Here is a 19,805-nt window from a genome sequence, read left to right as displayed (position 1 = left end):
GCCAGGGGTTTCTGCAAATTTACAGCGACGCGGGGACATCATACAGCAAACTGATACTCACTCCAGAGAGAGATTTACACCTCAAGCCTGTGGAATCCTTCATACATTTTATTTATGGTCTTTTTATGCCACGTCACTCCCTTAAATCACCATGAATGCATCTGTTGTAGGACTTGACATCCAGGCAGTTGTGGTTTTATTTCTTACTGGCCTGGTAGCACACTCTTCAGTTAATCTTCAGGTGCCTGACCTCTACCTCCGCTTATTTCCTTCGCCTTCCATTCTCACAAGCATTCTAGAGTGTGCCTGTGGAGAGGGGGCTGGAGTTGGAACAATGACTTCTCATTTTTTTTTTTTTGTCTTTTTAGGGCTGCAACTGCGGCATATGGAGGTTCCCAGGCTAGGGGTCCCATTGGAGCTGTAGCCGCCAGCCTATGCCAGAGCCACAGCAACTCAGGATCTGAGCCGCGTCTGCGACCTACACCATAGCTCACAGCAACGCCGGATCCTCAACCCACTGAACGAGGCCAGGGATCGAACCTGCAACCTCATGGTTCCTAGTTGGATTCGTTAACCACTGAGCCACAATGGGAACTCCTGACTTCTCATTTTTTATCATTTCAAGCAACTCTATCTCTTCAGCTTCCAATTCCTAGTCTTGTTTTAACTTCTGCTTGCTCATTTTTTTTTAAATTTTAAATTACAATCTTTAATTTCTAGGCTTTCCTTTTATTTTGTTGGTTCTATGTTTTGTTTTAACATTTACTTTCAGGCTTTTCCATCTCATCTACCTTGTTCTTCCTTCGGGCTTTAAGTTATCTGACAGTTAAACATCATCCCCTTAATTCTAACTTTCCATCTTCCCACAGTCTCTCTAGCTGCTGCCGTCCTGGATAGATTCTGGAGCCACTTCTTTCAGCCACGTTGTCCCAAGGCTATTTGGAGGAGGAGGAGGGTGAGAAACCCAGAAGCTCTACTGACAAGTCACCATCCACAGATGCCTGACAAGCTCCTGTGAGTGTGCAGGGTTGGCCTGCCTCGCCCCCTCCTAGGAGGCCCAGTCTGCCTCACTCTGAGGTCCAGATCCGGTCTCCTTAGGAAGGTGCCAGAAGGTGCCGAGTGCTGCCAGCCAGAGAGGCCAGTGGTGACACAGCAATACAGGTGGAGTCACCCAGGACCACTGGACTCAAATTTTGGTAATGATACTGCAGAGCCACCAGAAAACAAACCCCAAGGTGTGACATCTGGCCCCCTGAATGCCACCCAGATTCGGGTGAGAGGTCATGTGAGGCAGGTGGGGGGCGGCGGAGGTGCAGGACCAAGAGGAAGCCTTCACACCTCACCACCCCCACTTGCAGAGACAGCGCCCGAAGCCTCTTCTCCAGGGTGTTTGGGAGGCGCTGGGCCTCGCCATGAAGTGTTGCTTCCAGGAGAACTTCTCATCTCAGGAGCAGAAATAGATGCCTCTCCTGAGCTATTTTTAGCATCTGGCCAGCGTGAGTCACCGTGCTGCCGGTGACTCCCTCTGCGCTGCCGCTGTGAGCTCACAGCCAGCTCTGGACACCAAGACTGGACTGGGGGCCCTGACCCCTCTCCTGGTTCTTTTATCCCTAATCTTCTCCCGTCACCTCACTTGTATCACCTGCTACAGGGGCTGAGCCCTGTCCCGTGTGGAACCTGCAGGCAGAGTTGTCTTACCCGAGGGGCCTCGGATACTAACCCCATCCCCCGCTGGCCCTCGGAGGTGGCCCTGCTGTGGGCTGAGGGGGCCTCTGCTGCCGGACAAGAGCAGCAAGTAAGGGGTTGCAGGTGTTCGCTGAAGGAGCTGGGCTCACAGAGGTCAGGGCGCAGAGGCACCTGCACCCTGGACTCCTGGAGGAGCCCATGAGTGGATGTCTTGTTTACCTCCATGGGTGCAGCCAGAGCGATGGGTGACAGCACAGAGATGAGGTGATCCGTCCCAACCATCCTGTAAAGCGATCGTTGTTACTGTCCTTTTCAGGAGAGGGGACTGAGGCACAGGGGTAGAGTCTGATGGTCCGACAGCCAGTCGGTGCAAAGCCCAACCTCTGTTCTGTGCAGCTTCCCGTCAGAAACAGACCCGGCCTGGCTGAGCACAGCCTGGCTCAGGGTCTGAAACAAACTGAAGGCTGGCAAATGGAATCTGGCCAATGGGAGGGGATCTTCACCAGCTGGTGTTCAATGGTGTCAATGACTTTTTAGCTGTCACCGAGGGCTGGTGCCCAGGGTGATGCAAAGTGCACTGAGCTGCTCAAAGCACCACAGACAGGGCAGCTGGAACAAAAGGCATTTATCCCCTTGCAGTTCGGAGGCTGGACTCTGAGATGGAGGTAAAGTGTGGTGGGTTTCTGGTGAGGGTCTCACCCTTGTTTGCAATGGCCCCTCTACCCCGGTGCTGGCAGAGGAGAGAGGAAGGCACCCTCCTGGCCCCACCCTCAACCTCATCTAACCCTAACCCTCCCAAAGCCACCCTCAAACACTCACTCTCCCAAAGTCCCCCCGCCACCAAATACTGTCATTTTCCAGGTTGGAGCTTCGCCACAGGAATTTAGGGGGACACAAACACTCACCCCATGGCACAGTTAAAGAACAATTTTCAGAGTTCCCTGGTGGCTCAGTGGGTTAAAGATCTGGCATTGTCACTGCTGTGGCAAGGGTTTGATCCCTGGCCCTGACCTTCTGCATGTTGCAGGTGTAACCAAAAAAATAATACTTTTCAAGAGTTTTAATAAACTATCTATAAAAGTATATGGAAAGCAAAGCATATATACTACAAGATAAAGTATAAAATAAAATGCATAATCTACTTAAATACATGAAATATGCAAATGTATTATGTACCTAGATCAGTAGACAAATAAATATATTTCTTTTTCTAAAAGCGTCAAATTATTCCAGATGCTTTCTAGCTTGAGGAAGCCTCATTCTTTTCATTTTTTTAGTGTTTATGGTAGAGTTGGTAAGCCATCTGCTTCCTCTTTCAATTTCCCTCGCTAATTAGAAAACGCCCCCCAGGGTCCAGAGTCCAGGTCCCTGTGGTCAGTAGCACAGATCGCTATTGAGATTTGTTCTGCTTTGTGGGAATGGATCTTCCCTTGGGGTGGAACCCCACATCCTGTGTCCTGTGTGCTTCCTGGGGAGTCATGCTGATCCCATCAGCATTTTCAAAGCTGTGCTCAACTGGCCTCAGGAAGCCAGAGGAGGATGCAGGGTCTGAAGCAGGACACCTTGAAGGGCCTGGGCTTGGACGCTGCCCTGGACGTGACGTCCTGTAAATGATGGGTGTACACAGCGCTTGACTCCAGACAGGGGCGGAAAGCACAGAGCCCGGCCCAGGCCCGCGTCCTGCCGGGCACCGCCTGCTGTGGGCGTCCCTCCAGCCTCCGCCGCTGTGCCTGCACCCTCTGCCCAGTCTCAGCACCACGGACCCTTCCTTCCTCCGGATCTCAGCCCGGAAGTCGTCTCCCTCCCGAAGACATCCGGGGTGGCCACGCAGATTGTTCCAGCGGCCTGGCCGCCTATCTCAAAAGCCTACTTCCTCCACTGTCTAAACTGCCTGCCTGGCCCATCAAAACGCTCAGCCTTCCCTGGATGGAGAAACGGTCTTTCTGGGAGGCTGCAGCCCACGCTTTTCCAGACACTGGATTCAAGTCCACGTTCACTTCACACCTGAGCATTTGCCTGAACCTGCTTGTTAAGGATTCACTTCAGACCAGCCACTGTAGGGGTGAGAAGGGCCGCATCACCTGCTCAGCCTGCTCCTACCTGGTCCGGTAGTGAGTGGACATGGCACCTTAGCCATGCAGCCCTGGCTCCACCTCATTCAGGACCTCAGACTCAGCGGGGACCAGAAAGGAGTGCCAGCCCTGGTCCTGGTCAGCAGAGGCACCAGAGGAAGTCAGAACAGCAGCCGTGAGTGGGGACGCTAGTGAAGGCTGCCTGAAAACCTCCAGAACTTTTTATTTTATTTTATTTTATTTTATTTTATTTTATTTTATTTTATTTTATTTTATTTTATTTTATTTTATTCTATCTATTCTATTCTATTTTATTTTATTCTATTTTATTTATTTTTGTCTTTTGTCTTTTTAGGGCTGCACCTGCGGCATATGGAGGTTCCCGGGCTAGGGGTCCCATCGGAGATGTACTGCCAGCCTACACCAGAGGCATAGCAACAGCAGATCCAAGCCGCATCTGAGACCTTAAACCACAGCTCATGGCAACGCTGGATGCTTAACCCACTGAGCAAGACTAGGGACCAAACCCGCAACCTCATGATTCCTAGTTGGATTCATTTCTGCTTATTTTATTTAAAAAAAAACAAAGTTGGCATTTATTACTTTTTTGACTTTTTTTGCTAATATTATTTTCCATCATGGTCTATCTAGGAGATCAGATATGGTTTGCTGTGCTATACAGTAGGATCTTATTGTTTATTCATCCTATGTATAATAGTTTGCATCTACTAACCCCAAATAGGAACTTATTTTAACATAAGAGATTACTGTTTCTAGGTGACATTTGATTTTGGGGAAAATCCAGTCAAAAGAACCACTTAAGCCAGGAACCAACCTCCACAGTAGCACATGCCCATGTGGGCTTCATGCCCCAGAGGAACCCGAAATAGGAAGTGAGTGCATTTAACCTTGAACGAGATTTACAGATAATTATGAATGTGTGACTCTCGGAGCTAAGATGATCAAGTGTGGTCAGGTTTGCCGGTGTAATTAATTCTTCCAACAAAACTGACTTCACAGCAATGGGAAAGTGAATGACTTCTGCAAAGTATTGAGCATTTCCCTAACTTTTGTGAAGACAACTTGGTGCTTCTTGGTCATGTGACCAAGCACTTCACCTCCTGGAAACCTGCAGGTTTTTTCTCCCAGTATCAGTGGTAAGCCTGGCAGGACCATCTCCGCCCTGGCTCCATCCCACTCGAAGCCACGCCCAGCCTCGCCTGCATCAATACCTGGAATTTCTCCCACTTGGCAAGATGTGTGGTTTCCCTTTGCTGAGAGGATCTGGGGGCGGAGGGAGGTCCCCACAGGATGGAGGTGTCTCTGGATGGTTGATGGTGGGAGAGGGGCAGGTGCCGCAGAGCGGGGCTGCTTGGGGGCATGTAGGTGGCCAGATGGCCAGGGAGTCCCTCTCCGTGCAGCCACGGGACAAGTGGTGACTAGTGGAACAGAAATAAAGCAGAGGAGGATCTGGTGTTGTCACAGCTATGGTGTAGGTTGCAGCTGTGACTTGGATCTGATCCCTGGCCTTGGAACTCCATGTGCTACAAGGTGGCCAAGAAAGAAAGAAAGAAAGCGGAGGATGCCCGGGGGATGCATGATCTGCACGGGCTGCGGATGTGCCTGCGAGAGGCCCAGGGTGCTGGCCATGAAAGGGGCAGAAGGAAAAGAATCCACTTACACGAAGCCTGGGCTCCAGATTCATCCTGACCTCGCCTGACATGAGCTCCTAGGCTCTGGGCTGCACTCCCACCCTCTGCTCATATTTGTGGGCACAGGGGCCTTGGACTAAACCCAGGGGCCAAGTTCAGATCCCGCTGGACAAGCCAGGGGCTCAGACACATCAGAGACTGGCTGCCTGGAGAGGAGAAAAACACCTGATAGATCTCCTTCACACAGTCTGGGAGAGGGTGTCTGTGTCCCCAGGGCTGCTCTCTGCTCAATGACCCCCTGGCCCCCAGGAGCAACTGCATCTGGAAGTGACATTCATGGCAGCAGAGCTGACTGTTCAGAGTGCAGTCAACTCTGATCGGTGACTTGTCTCTGCGAGTGGACATACCTGTGTATGTTGATATGTGTGTGTGTGCCTGTGCGCGTGTATGTCTGCTCGCACGTGCATGTGTACATGTGATGGAACAGGGCAGCAACATGACCTTGTCTGCCCACAGTACCATCTTCTAAGAGGGTGGACATCCAGTTCTAGGTCAGGGCATGGACAGGAGACCTGGCCTCCACAGGCAGCTCAGACTTGCCAGGACCACTTGGGCTGAGTCGCTGCAGGAGAGACGGTGACTAACACAGAAAGGCTTTGCACCTGTTACATGGGATCAGCATCCCAGAGCCGGCGGGGTCTGCGCATCCCCAGCCCATCCAGGAGCAGTGCTTCTACTTGGGAATCCTGGTGGTGAGTCTTCCTCTGTATTTAACGCCTGTTCTGCATAACACTCAGCTGGTCCCACTCAGCCCGTCCATCCATAAGGACCCGAGCCCAGAATACAAGGCTCTCAGCAAAGGCCCACTGCGTGGCATCTATCCCTATAAGCAGAGCCAGTGCACACACCGGGCAGGCTCCCTGCACTCACGTCCATGTGTCCCAGCACAGAACATGCCTGGCCTGTCCCTCCCCAGCTGGTCCTGGAGCCCCAAGGCTGGTCTGGAGCCTGGAAGATTATCACCAGCTCCTCTAGTGCTCCTCGGTCTGATCCACCTGTCCCAAAAAAACCCAGGCAGTGGAGCCACAATGAGGTCACAAAGGAACATGCGGAGCTGACCTGAACACAGGAAGGTCAATCCCCAAGGCACTTTGAGTAAGTGGGAAGGAGCTGTCTGCCTGGATGCCAGGTTCTGCTTCCCTGAGAACACAGCAGCTCCCATGCGGTCCAGTCCCCTTGAAGGGCCTGGACAAGTCACCTCCTACACTTTCTCTCTGCAGGGGAGCCAATGGCCTGCTGAATGTCCATCGGGCATTTGCTCAAGGGCTGCAGTACTGAATTTAGTACAAACATATATTTTTACTCAGGGATATCTCCAGTCTGCTTTTTCTAGCCACGTGTATCAGTTATCACTTGCTGCGTAACAGACATCCCAAAAGTTAACAGCTTAAAACAGCAACTATTTTGTGTGCTCACAATCCTCTGGGTCAGCAGGTGGGCTTAGCTGGGCTACTGGGTTCTTGGCTGGTCTCTCCTGGATTACTTATGAGGCCACAGTCACTGGGGCTCCACTGGGGCTGAAGAGCCCAGGACAGCCTCATGGGCAGCTGGTGGACAGCCACCACGTGCTCGCCTGTGCTCCTTCACCAGCTGCTGGGCAAGGTCCAGAAGGATCCTGGGCTTCTCAGAACTAGCACATCCCTTGCCTTCACTGTGTTGGTCAAAGGCAGGCAGGTGGCCAGGCCACATCCAAGGGCAGAGAAATGGATTCGTCCTCTTGACAGGAGGGGTGGGTGTCACCATGCAAAGGGCGGTTGTGGGGAGATGAGAGGAACCTGTGGCCCATGTTTGCAAACAAACTACGGCACCTCCCACAGGGCAAGATAATAGGAAGGAAGGAGATGGTAGCACGTGTGGGTTTATGCGTGTGCACACAGGCACACATGTACATACGCACACTGTGTGTGTTTATATATGTGTGCCTGTGTTCATGTGTTCATTGAGTTCCCCTGCAGACCAAGAAGTGTGCTGGACCCTTTGCAAGATGTACCATCACTTTCTTTGCGATAATAGCATTGGTCTCAGACTCAAAGTGGGGAGAGCGCAGCACAGGACACCACAGGACAGCGTGACGGCCCTCAGAGCCTGGGCCACACACAGCTCCTTGCAACACTCACCCTAAACACCCAGAGGCATAGCAGTCGCCTACTCTAGCACTTGTTTTTTTGCCTCTACATATTTAAATAAAAGGGACACTATGAATTTGTTTTTTAAAAAAAATATTACATAAGGAGTTCCTATGGTGGCACAGTGGAAGCAAATCCAACTAGGAGCCATGGGGTTGCAGGTTTGATCCCTGGCCTTGTGCAGTGGGTTAAGGATCCAGTGTTGCAAGGAACTATGGTGTAGATCCTAGACACGCCGTGGATCTGGCGTTGCTGTGGCTATGGTGTGGGCTGGAGGCCACAGCTCTGATTAGACCCCTAGCCTGGGAACCTGCATAGGCCGTGGCTGTGGCCCTAAAAAGACAAAAAAAAAAATTATATGAGACAAACTTTAGGCATATGCATATGCATTTAAGCAAATGCAGGCTGTGCATGTTTACACAGGTGAATGAGCCCATTCTAAATTACGTCCAGGCCCACATGCGCATCTCCTGCTCAGCAGCTGGGCTCTGCCCTGGGCTCCGGGGACCAGGGGTGCCATCCCCCTTTTTCCTGCGCCTCTATCATCACCTTAGCTCTTTACGACCTGGCTGCTCAACATGTGACATGGCACCCTTGGCATCGTCACCACCAGTCACCTGTTAGAAATGCAGATCTCAGGCTCCCACCCAGACCTGCTGAGCCCGGATCCGCACCGCTGCAAATCCCCAGGTGTTCTGCGTGCATTAGAGTTTGGTGAACGTGGCTATAAAAGATGTTTCAAAAAGCAAAACTGATTCAGCTGCTCCTTTAATATTATTGAAACTCCATTAGTATTCTTCACGTTATCTCTGTGTAAACCCATTTTCAACGCCCCCCAGGGAACCTCCTGTGCAGTGACTTTGAGAACCACCTGGACCTGGGCTACACAGAGGGAGAAACAGCAGCAGCTAGTGTCCGGGGGGGCGGGGCCTCCTGCTCTGATCTGATGCACCAGAGCCTGCACTGAGCAGCCCCCAGGAGAGGCGTGTGGTCACTTAGGCTGAGCGTCCCCGCTCAGCCTCAGTCTGTGTCCTCCTCCTGGCCGCCCGGCTCAAGCCCACGGTTTCGCCACCTTCTTATACCCACCTGCCTGCCATCCTCCCATAGACACTACACACTTTGTCACCAGCAAGCCACCGTGTCCTCTTGCGCTCACAAGTACACAGGCCTGGTCTTCCCACCCCACACCTGGCCACCTGACACTCCTCTCACTGGCAGGTGGGAGGCAGTCACTGGCTGAGGGGGGAGCCCACCCCAGGGTATCACCTCTGCCCACCTTCCCCCTGAGACTGGAGAAATTCAATCCCCCTCTTTTCCCCAGGCAGTCTTATAACAGAGAGTGGTCACAGACACAGTTCTGGCCAAATGGCTGTGAGCAAAGTCTCCCGGGGGCTCTGTCCACCACCCCTACATCTTGCCTTGGTCTCAGACGTGATATCTGGGGCTGCAGCAGCCATCTGGGAGCCAGGAGGGGGTAGAGATGCGGGCCAGACTCCGCTGAGCTGCCAGGTCAGCACCTCCCGCCTCTAGGCTTGTGTCACAACAGGAAAGCCAACCCCAGGGTCCAGCTCCAGTGCCCCTGGTTCTCTGTCATGTGTTGCTGCTGTTTTCCATTCCTAACCCACGTGCTCACGCAGTTGTTTAAAGAGGTCTTTATGCACAAAGAAAAAGATAAGACGTGAAAAAGCAAGAAAGCTAGATCCAAATCAGCTTTGCCACTGATCTCTTGTAAATCTGGAGACGTTATTAGACACGCAAAGACATGAAACATCTCCATTTTTTTTCTCACCTTCCCTTTTATCTCTTCAGTGAGAACACGGGAGAATGATGGAACTGAACAAAATTCCCGAGACCTAGAATTCACTCATGTAATAACTAAGGCACCCACATAATGTGCGAAATTGGTGCTGATAATCTATGCCCCAGTTTCTGACTATGGGCCCAAGATAGCATCACATTCTAGAATATACTTTGGAGAAATAATTTGACTATGACTCACACATGGGATGGCATGTGTCAGCAGAGCCCTTACTCCTGAGGCTACATCAGAAAGGTCTCTGTCAATTACTTGCTAATAATGAGAACCTCAGAGTTCCAATATAGGGTTTTTTTAAAAAAAAAAAATTGTGGTAAAAACACACAACATAAAATTTACCATCTGGACTATTTTCAAGTGAACGGTTCAGGAATGTTAAGCGTATTCACACTGCTGAGAAACGGATCTCTGGGACTTCGTGGTTTTTTATGACCAAACCTCCCCTCTTCCCTCCTCAGGTTCTCTCCCTCCTTCATCCTTTCTTTGCATGTTCGAAACTCCAGGAAGGAGGTCGGGAGGCTTCTTTCCTTTACAGATGGGAGAATGCCAGAGCTGGTGGCCTCCCCCTCGTCCCCTGGGCTCCGGGCTTCTGGACCATCTGGTACCCAACCCACAGCTCGTGTGCAGAGGCGGGCTTCTCCTGAGCACAAGAGGCAGCCATACAGCCCTCCCCACGGTTGTGTCTCTGTTTTATTGAGGGAGAACGGACATATAACATTAGATGACTTTCAGGTGAGCAACACACGGTTCAATGCTTGTATATACCGGGAAATGGTCACCACAATGAGGCCCACGTGTGTCACCATCTATCTTGTGACGAGAATGTTAAAGACGGGCTCTCGTAACAACCTGCAAACACATACGACAGTGTTGATAGGCAGAACATCCATCCCCAGGCCATTCATTTTGTAACGGGAATTTATACCTTTGGAGCCCCTTCATCCATTTCCCCACCGGCTTGTGGCAACCACCCACCTCTTCCCTGCATCTCTGAGCTCAGAGTTTTTGTTTTTGTTTTTTCAGATTCTACATATAAGCGAGATCCTGTGGTGTTTATCTTTCTCTGACGTATTTCACTTAGTATAGTGCCCTCAAGTTCCATCCATGTTGCTGCAAATGGCAGGATTTTCTTCTTCTTTTTTTTTTTTTGGCTGTGCCTGTGGCATGGGAAGTTCCTGGGCCAGGGATGGAACTTGCACCATAGCAACAACCCAAGCCACAGCAGTGACAATGGTGGGTCCTTAACCCACTGTGCCACCTGGGAACTCTGGGATTTCCTTCTTTCTATGGCTGAATAGCATTCCATCGTGTATATGTATATATATATATATATATATATATATCTCACATCTTCTTTATCCATGTATCCATTGCTCACATGTCTTGGCTATAGCAAATAATGCTGCAATGAATACAGGGGTGCATATTTTGAGTTCAGTTTCATCTTTGGATAAACTCATACGGCAGTTCTATTTTTTATGTTTTCAGGGACCTCCACACTCTTCTCCACAGTGGCTGCACCGATTTACATTCCCACCAGCAAGCGGTGCAAGAAAGTTCCCTTCACTCCACACCCTCACCGACACCTGCTATATGCTGTCTCTTGGATGATGGCCATTCAGACAGGTGTGAGGCGATGTCTCACTATGGTTCTGGTTTGAGCCTCCCTGATGAGCAATGACTCGAGCACCTTTTCAGGTACTCTTTCCTCCTGCCCCTCCCACTGAGCAGAACAGTAGAGCCGATGGCAGACAGACCAGGTCCTCCCAAGGGGAAGTGATTCTCCAGCCTACAGTGGGAGGCAGCTGCGGCTCTAAGTCAGACGAGGTAAGGACTAGCTTAAGGCCACTGGACACCTGAGCAGGAGCCCAGAGGCCTGGAACAGCTGGAGCACAAGCACCAGAGCTCCAGATGGGCTGTTGGCCAGGGGCCACCCATCAATGTCACCAGGAAGCCCTCTGCTTGCACCATTGGGAGCTGGGCGGCTACAGTCCTGGGCGCACAGAGCAGCCAGGCAGAGTAGCTCCCTAGTGGGATGCAGCGTGTGCCCACTGAGGGGCTTCCAGGTTGGAGGACAAATATGAGTAGGGGGGCAAAGGGGTGCACAAAAAGGGGGTCAGAGCAGCCTCGAAAGCTTCCACTCCTGACAGAATGCTGGAGCCGGGTGCTTGCATATGCCCAGTTGCACAAAGGGGATGGGAATCTGGGAAGCAGCCCATGTCTGGCACCCAAGCCCCTGTCTGTACCTGCTCTTCCTAGAAAGGGATGTGGCCAATCAGTGCTCAGGCTCAGCCTCAGGAAAGTGCACTTTCCTGCACAATTTGAGTCTGCAGCACGTTTTCCTCTACATTTTAGTACAGACCGTGATGTCCCCAAAGCCACTCAGCGTCCCTGTTCACAGCTAATGCACCTGCACCCAGGGCATCCGATTAGCAACCCTGCCGGGAAAACAGTGCAGGGGACCCAGCAAGCAGCACCAGTGGGGAGGACAGAGTCAGGGACGCAGTTAGATCAGTGACCCTCTCGTCCTGAGTCACTCAGGAGGATGCGGCGTCGAGTCCACAGGCAGCTGGGACTCGCCCTGAGACCTCATTCTGAGCAAAAGGAACAGCGAAGCGGGCGCCTGCATGCTGGGTGGGACCCTTAGATCCACGGCTTTAAAAATACCAAGATTAGAGTGAAAGGCAGAGGATGAGCTTAGCAATAACAAAAAGGATTATTTCCCTTTACTTAAGACTGGCTTTTAACAGAAATCCATCTCGGTGAGGGAGCGGGGAGAACGGGCCTGCGTGTTCCGGCCGGATGTGCTGCGTAGAAAGAAGAGCTGGGAGGCAGGGTGCGTGTGCGTCCATCTGCCCAGAGACTCTGCTCGAAGCTGCTTGTACCGAGGGCACTAGGGAAGGGGAAAGAGTGGGAGGCAGAGGTGGAGGCGGGATGGTCCGAGGCTGGGCAGGGGAGGAGGACGTGCCCGGGGCAGAGGCCTCCCCACCCTCTGTGCACACAGTACTGTCCAGAGCAGACGCCCGGCTCTTCAAATACATCCACGACTGTCTGAGCCGTGGGCGTGGGCCGGCCCCTGTGCTCAGTGGTGTCTCAGACCCAGAGCAGGTGGTTTACTCTTCCTGCTGCTCCTCAGGACACAGCACCCTCACCCCCCTGGAAACCCTTGGAAAAGACCAAGGCTGAAATGTTACATGCTCAGGTTGGCTACAGAAATGCCTATCCTCTGTTGAAAGGCACCAAGAGACCCTGCAAACAACAGAAGACTTGGCAGCCATCCCTGGGAGGATGAGCTGGGCACCCCGGGGCCTCTGATGCTAAAGCTCAGCCCACCCCCGTGCTGTCCCAGGATTCAACCCCCCTGGGGTCGCAGAAGGAAACCATTCTTATTTCAACACCTTGCACCAGCCGAGAGCTCTTGGCACCGAGGTTTGAAGACCAGGATTATGAGAATAAGTTATATATATATATATAACTGTATATTGTACGTGTGGCAGAAAGGTACGCTTATGTAACAAGTTCGAGTCTTTGGTTCCCTGAGCAGGGGTGAAACCTGGGCATATGTGAGTTCAGATATTTTTCTCCTTCAGGAGTATCTTTGATTTAAAGTTAAGGTAATGGAATAAAACTTCTGCAGTTCTAATTGTTTGGAATGTCTGCTTTTTGGCTTTGTTTGGACATGAATGTTTGCCAACAGAAAAAAAGCTTAAGGAAGGAGGGAACAGGTGGGAGGTATGGGTGAAGGGAGGTTACCCAGTGAGGTCACATGTTTGAGAAGAAACACTTTTTAAAAATATGAATTTAGGAGTTCCCTGGTGGCTCAGTGGGTTAAGGATCTGGCGTTGTCACTGCAGCAGTCTGGACACTGCTGTAGCATGGGTTTGATCCCTGGCCTGGGAAACTTCCACAGGCCATGGGTGCAACCAAAAAAATATGAGTTTGACCTAAGCAGGTCCTTCATGAAAGATGCAACTTGCCATCACTAAATACCTACATTCTCTCTCCCTCGGGGTCACAGCCCCTAAATGTTACTACAGCATTATCAGGACCTATGTTTAAAAATGACAATGATGGGGAGTTCCCGTTGTGGCACAGTGAAAATGAATCCGATTCGTATCCATGAGGATGCTGGTTTGATCCCTGGCCTCGCTCAGTGGGTTAAGGATCCGGTGTTGCCATGAGCTGTGGGGTATGTTGCAGATGAGGTTCAGATCCTGTGTTGCGTGGCTGTGGGTAGGTCGGCAGCTACAGCTCCGTTTCGACCTCTAGCCTGGGAACTTCCGTATGTCTCGGATGCAGCCCTAAAAAGCAAACTAAAAACTCAAAATGTTTTACACTGAATGCTGATTTGAACCTCAAGAGCCCCTATCTCTCTAGAATAATGTTCACTGAACTCCGGGATAAATTCTTTTGACTCAGAGCCGTCCCCCAGGTTTCTCTATGCTTTCAGAAGCAGCTTTTATTTTTATTATTTTCGGCACACGTAGATTGTTCTTTGGTTCTGTTATTCTTAGTTCTAGCAGTTATCTTTGGTCCTCGTGCTTATTTGCTGTTATTTTTCTTTAGGCTTTTATTTCATTTTATGCAATTTAACAGGCTCTTCACCATAAAATGGTTTACGATGATTTGCACTTTTGATGGAAACGAACTTAAGTCACCATGTGTTATAAATGGTGCTTTGTTGACAATCTGCTTTAAAACGTTTTTTCCTGAGAACACACATCACATAACTTTTGTAGTGACGTGACGTGACTCTCCATCTAGTTTCGTCCAAGATGTCTTTCTTAAGCCTTTCCCACGCGTGTCCTCTGAGCCCACCTGGCAGGGGTGTCTACACCTCTCAAGCAGCCCCTACATAAAGACATACCCCTGTGGATGTGTACACACCGTCCTTATTCTGACTCTTGCCAATGAGAAGCTGTGGGATGTGGGTGCAAGGAAGGGCCCAGACTTGTTCTGTGTTCTCTGAGAGCCTCGGAGCCCAAGTCCTCCTAAACCAGAGCTATCCACATTTAAAAAACTGTGACAACCATGACACTTTGTTTTTCAAATCCAGGAAAGAATACAGAGAAGGGCGTTCCCTTCGTGGTTCAGTGGTTAATGAACCCGACTAGGATCCAAGAGGATGTGGGTTTGAGCCCCGGCCTCGATCAGTGGGTTAAGGATCTGGTGTTGCCATGAGCTGTGGTGTAGGTCGTAGATGTGGCTCGGAGCCCATGTTGCTGTGGCTGTGGTATAGGCCGGCACCTGTAGCCACGACGTGACCCCTAGCCTGGGAACTTCCATATGCCGCAGGTGCAGCCCTAAAAAGGCGGGAAAAAGAAAAAAAAAAAAAGAATATAGAGGAAAAGAAACAGAATCTCAGAAGAGCTAAGTGGTCTTAGACCATTTACCAGGCGAGCAGCAGAGTCCAGGGATGGGAGCTGGTCTTTGCAGGAGAATTCCAGAAGGTGTCATGGGGGTGGGGGCAGCTACAGACACATGGAAAGTCCACCTGTGCCTCCAACTCCCTGCTCCCTCCTCAGCCCCAGCAAAGCCACGCTGAGGGCACTGAATAGTAGCCTGGGGCCTGAATTAAAGCAGCTCCTCCTTAAGACACGTTTAAAAACTCTCAGGAGTAATTTGAAATGTCTGAGTACTTTGCACGGAGAATGCAAGGAAAAAACGCATTTGTTTAAACCACTGACTGCCACCTCTGTTACTCCAGCTCTGGGGACACAGGCAGGAACCGGGTCAGTCTACCGTCAAAGCTCTGCCTATGTAATACCTGAACACCTTCGGTGTTTTGGTTTATGTCATGTTGGCACAAGGCCTCCAGTGCAGTGATCCTGTGTCCAAGCTGGGGCTCTGATGTCACCTGTTCCCCCAGTCCTGTGTGACTTCCCACGAGAGGACAAGGCCGCTCTGCCTCCCGTTAGCCCAGGGCTGTGCTGATGCTGACACAGCAACACCCCACCATCCATCTTTGCACCTTCACCCACTCAGTCCAGGGATATTGCTCTTGATGCGAGTCTGTTCAAAGCCCAGGTCAAAGCACTGTGTCAGCCCACTGGGCCACGAGGAACCCCAACACGCCGGGCCCTCAGAGGCCAACAGGAGGGCCTAGGGTTATGCTGGGTTTACATAAAGATGCTGGCCAGCAGGATGGTTACTCGCATCCCAAAAGGTCAGCTACGTTCCTCTGTAAAGGCACCTTACAAAGGGGTTCACAAGCTTGGCTGCAGCCTGCAAGCATGTGGAGGACAATTTTTAGGAACGGCTTTTCTGTTAGGGAAGGTGGGGAGGTATGGGGAGGCAGGGACCCCCTTCCATGGTCTCTGGAAGCCGGCCCCTGGCTACCTTTTCCAGCCAACCGATCCCCACATTCGGAATCCACCTGAGTGAGCCCAGTCTCCAGGGGGCGTCTCCATGGGGCAGGTGACAGGCAAACGTCTCTAGTTGAGAGATAAACTATTCAGCCCTCGCTTGAACCTCAGAACAGCACCCACTAGCGTCTCCCATAGAAAACTTACATAAGAAAATAGCTTTGTATTCTCTAATAACAGTAATAATCTTGAGAAGACATGCGTTAGAGCTAACGAGAAAGGGCAGTCAATTCAGAGCAGTGCTTTTAATTTCTGCTGATGCGAAGTGTGGTAGAAATAAATTGCTTAGGATTGATGAATAGAGTTTTAAAAGTTTTTTTCCTTTTTTTTTTTAAACCAGAAAAAAAATATTCTGCTCATTGTGGTTCAAGTGGAATCCGTTTATCCCCTGCACTAGCCAAATGTAATTGTTTCAAATGTCTCTCTTCTCAGGATCTGAATTTCTCCTGCTCGAACTCCCTTCTTCATGCCTTAAGGAACGTTGGTAGTTTTCTTTTCTACGCCCAAACGGACAAGGGGCACCTTCATTTCTATTTTAATATCACCTATTTCTACGGCAAACATTCAAAGTTGTTTCTGATGCTGGTTAGATGAAGATGAAATGAAGTGTCATCAGCTGGAGATTCAAGGGGCTGCATGTGGAGGTGCAGTGAAGTGGGAAGGGTTTCCAGGTCCTTCCTCAGACACGGTCCCCTAAACTGCGGGGCGGGGTTGGGACGGGAGCGAAGGGCGGGTGAGGGGACACTGCAGGGTTAGTGCATTGCTCTCCCCTCCTTGGTGCACCACGGACATTTTCCTCTATAAAAAACTTAGAGACAGATCCCCCCAGGTTCCCTTTTACTTAACAAGGCCCTCTTGCTTATGACAATTCCATTTTCATGCAGTAGGTGGGGGCAGGGTGGGAGAGGGCACCAGATCAGCGACAAGTCAACATTTGCCCCTGGGGTTGGGGGTTTGCGGAGGGCTCACCCTCAGAGGTCTCAGAGGCCCGTACCTGTGGTCCGATCACCAAAAAGACATTCTCCACAACCACCCGGCACACAGCAATAAGGCAATAATTCATCTGAAAATGTGTTCCAGCCACTTCCTGTCCTAGCCAGACTGGGCATCAGACCACCACTTCCCACTCTGGCTGCGGTGAGCATTTAGGGAATGGGCCCCTGAGGCCCAGGGGACCCACATGCCAGCACCAATACCCCGGGGCCTGGCAGTCTCCCCTCAGCAAGGAAAGTTGGCTGGCTCCAGGGTTTGTTATGGGCTCACCCCACAGGCTGCAGGTCTGCGCAGCAGCCGCTCCCTTTGGGCTCTGACCAAACATGCTGGCTGGTAGGAGGGGGGCCACAGATACACCGACCCCATGCTCACCCCACCGCCTGAGCCTGATTCGAATTGAAAAACGGAGCCACCTACCCCAGCCCCTAAATCAGCCAAGCCCCCAGCCAGTGTCTGCTGCACTGAACCGGGAAGTGGCCAGGGAAGGCGCAGACATGAGTCCAGCCAGGAGCCTGGCGCCAGGGCATCTGACACCGCAGAAGGGCTGTGCGCACCTGAAGTCTGGGAGCTAGATGCCCAAGCCAGGGCGTGCAAGGGGACCCCCAAAGAAAGGAAGGCGACCAGAGGACCCCTTCCTGCCTTGCTTCAAAAAAGCCAAGTGATCCCACTGGCAGCCTCCTCAAAGCAAGGCTGTAAGCGCCCACTCCACTGGAGTCTTTCGGAAAACGCATCGCGATCAAAGCCCTTCCCCAGGAAAAGTGCCCAGTTCTGCCCGTAATCCTCTCCCCGCACCTTGGAGAGGGCACAAGAAGAGGCAGAGATCTCACCGAGGGAAATCGAGACCAGAACTTGAACCCGAAAGCGCATCCACTCGGTCCCTCTCCGCGCAGTGGCTGGCGGCTCCCAGGGCGGCTGGCTGTCTCAGCTGCCAGGGACCAGACAGCCCGCCGACGCGAGGGGCTCCCGGAGTCCCCGCCCCCGCCGGGTCGCTGGTAGGGAGTCCCCATGCCCAGCGCGCTCTCAACATCGCCTTCCTTTTCCCCCTCTGCACGGCGAATAGAAGCCCGCTTCCTTTCCCGTCCATCTCGGTCCCCAGCTCCGCGGTGGCTCTGCTTACCAGCCCCAGCCGGTCTCCTCTGGGTCGCTCGAGGGGGTCTCCCGGGCCCGCGGAGCCAATGCCTGCCGCGCTCCTCCACCCCCGCCCCTCGGGCAGCGCCGCACCGCCGCGCTCCCGGGTCTCGGTCTTAGCAGCTCCCTCCGACTTCTCCAAGCCGTCCCTCCGCGCGTCCGGGGCGCCCGGAGTGGCGAGGCGCCAAGCTGCAGCCCAGGCTGCCAGCACCCGGTCCCTTCCTCCGCATCTTACCCGCCCGCTCCGCTCTCCCCGGCGCTTGGCGACCCCACGCCTCTCGGGTCCCGCCGCCCGGGCCACCCCGACTCACTCAGGCGCCGCGCCGCCGCCGGTCTTCGCGCTCCGAGGCGGAGCCAGGACGCTTCTCCGCGCGGGAGCCGCCGCCCGCTCGCCACCCGCCCCGCCGGCCCCTCTGCTGCCCGCGCTGCCGGGGCGGCAGGGACTTACCTCCCGGACAAGGTGACCCGCTGGTGCGCCCAGGCGGCTGCCGGCTCGTCTCTGGAGGGAGCGAGCGCGGGCGCGGGGAGGTGCGGCGCCCGCCTCTGCTCCCGGCTCCCTCCCCCGCCGCCCGGCCCTCCCCTCTGCTACCTCCGCGCCGCTCGGCCCTACGCTGGCCGCCCGCGCCCGCGGCTGCCCCGCGCTTACTGGAGCGCTGGGCGCGGGGCAGCGGCGCCGGCCGGGGCGGCTGGGGCTCCCTTGCAGCGGCGACGGGGTGGAGCCTGGCCCCCTGGGCTCTCGGGCGAGGAGGGTGCGGGAAGGCTCCTCGGCGCGCGCCCGGCCGGCGGGTGGGCGAGGGGCGCCCAGGCGCGCCGCTTGGCTCTCGAGCCTGGAGACACGCGTGCGGGAGGCGGCGGCCGAGGGCTCTGGGATGGCAGCGAGGAGGAGGAGGAGGGAACGTCCCCGCGCTGAGGCGGCGCCAACTTTGCCCCAGGCCGCCGGGCCCCGCTGGGGATCGCGTCTGGCAGGTGGCCCGGGGCTGGTGTTTGGGAATGTGGGTGACAGAGGCTGGGGGAAGGGGCGTCCGCTGGGGACTAGGAGGGCGGATTTGCCTCCCGGATCGGAGAAGAGATGGCTTCCCTCGGTCCTAAAGGCCTCCCCAGGCGCCAATTCTTGGATTTTTATTTTTTCTTTCTTTCTTTTTGGTTTTGTTTTTTGAGGTTCCTAAGGTCCTACTTTATAGGCCTGAGTCTTAACCAGCCAACCATCCAGGAGAAACCAGGCGCGGGGGCCCAGACGCTGGACCCCGCCCAGCGTCAAACAGGTCTGCTTTGCTCGCAGGGCTGGCCCTGGGCAGCCGGAATGAAGAGGAAACGTGGGCGGCGGGCGGTGGGGGCGGGCATTATCCTGGTGAGGAGAATGGGGAGCGGGGCGGAGCGAGGCAGGGCGCCTCCCAGATTTATTATTTTTTAAAATTTCAGACCTTGAGGGCTGCTGGGGAAGGGGTGTTTTCAGTTTGGATTTCATAAAGAACTGACTAAGAAACAAGTACCAGAAAGGGAGTCAAAAGTAATTTAGGAAAAGAATCTGTGAGTCCACTTCTGTCCCAGGCAGAGAGGTGCCAGGCGCCCCGGCCAGGCCGGCACTGGCTGCACCTGGGGGGCGGGGGCGGGGGCGAGGGGTCAAGGTCGGTTATAACCCTACTTGGTGCAGACCCTCCCCCTCCCCCACCCTTGCACACCCATCCCTGGCCCCTGAGGAGGCACCTCTTCCTCTGCTAGGCCCCGGGGTGGAGTTTGCTGAAGGCTGGAGTTGGAGGTGGTGCCAGAGCAGCAGGCGCTCCCTGAAGTTCCCTCTGTGGTCCTGGCTCCTGTGGGTGGGCAGCAGCCCAGAGAGAAGCTCAGGTCCCAGTGCACCTGGAAGGGGGCATGGGGGTGGAGGCTTGGAAGGAGCACCTCCTGTGCTCTGT

General features: G+C 53.3%; 1 protein-coding gene across 5 annotated transcripts in view; it reads right to left on the bottom strand.

The window, feature by feature from the left end:
* The window catches only part of SYNDIG1 (synapse differentiation inducing 1), an 87,766-nt gene extending 69,204 nt beyond the window's left edge, over positions 1 to 18,562 (bottom strand). Inside the window, exon 1 of one of the 5 annotated variants that reach the window (XM_005672760.3) lies at positions 18,347 to 18,562. The gene's annotated coding sequence lies outside the window, so the exon portion shown is untranslated. Of the gene's footprint in view, positions 1 to 17,562; positions 17,712 to 17,887; positions 18,143 to 18,346 lie in introns of those variants that run through there. The other 4 variants (XM_021077680.1, XM_013985133.2, XM_013985137.2 and 1 more) reach the window with 4 other exon arrangements.

This window comes from Sus scrofa, chromosome 17 (genome assembly GCF_000003025.6).
Source record: "Sus scrofa isolate TJ Tabasco breed Duroc chromosome 17, Sscrofa11.1, whole genome shotgun sequence".
In the NCBI taxonomy this organism is placed as follows: domain Eukaryota; kingdom Metazoa; phylum Chordata; class Mammalia; order Artiodactyla; family Suidae; genus Sus; species Sus scrofa.
This window is presented reverse-complemented; position numbering and strand designations above follow the sequence as displayed.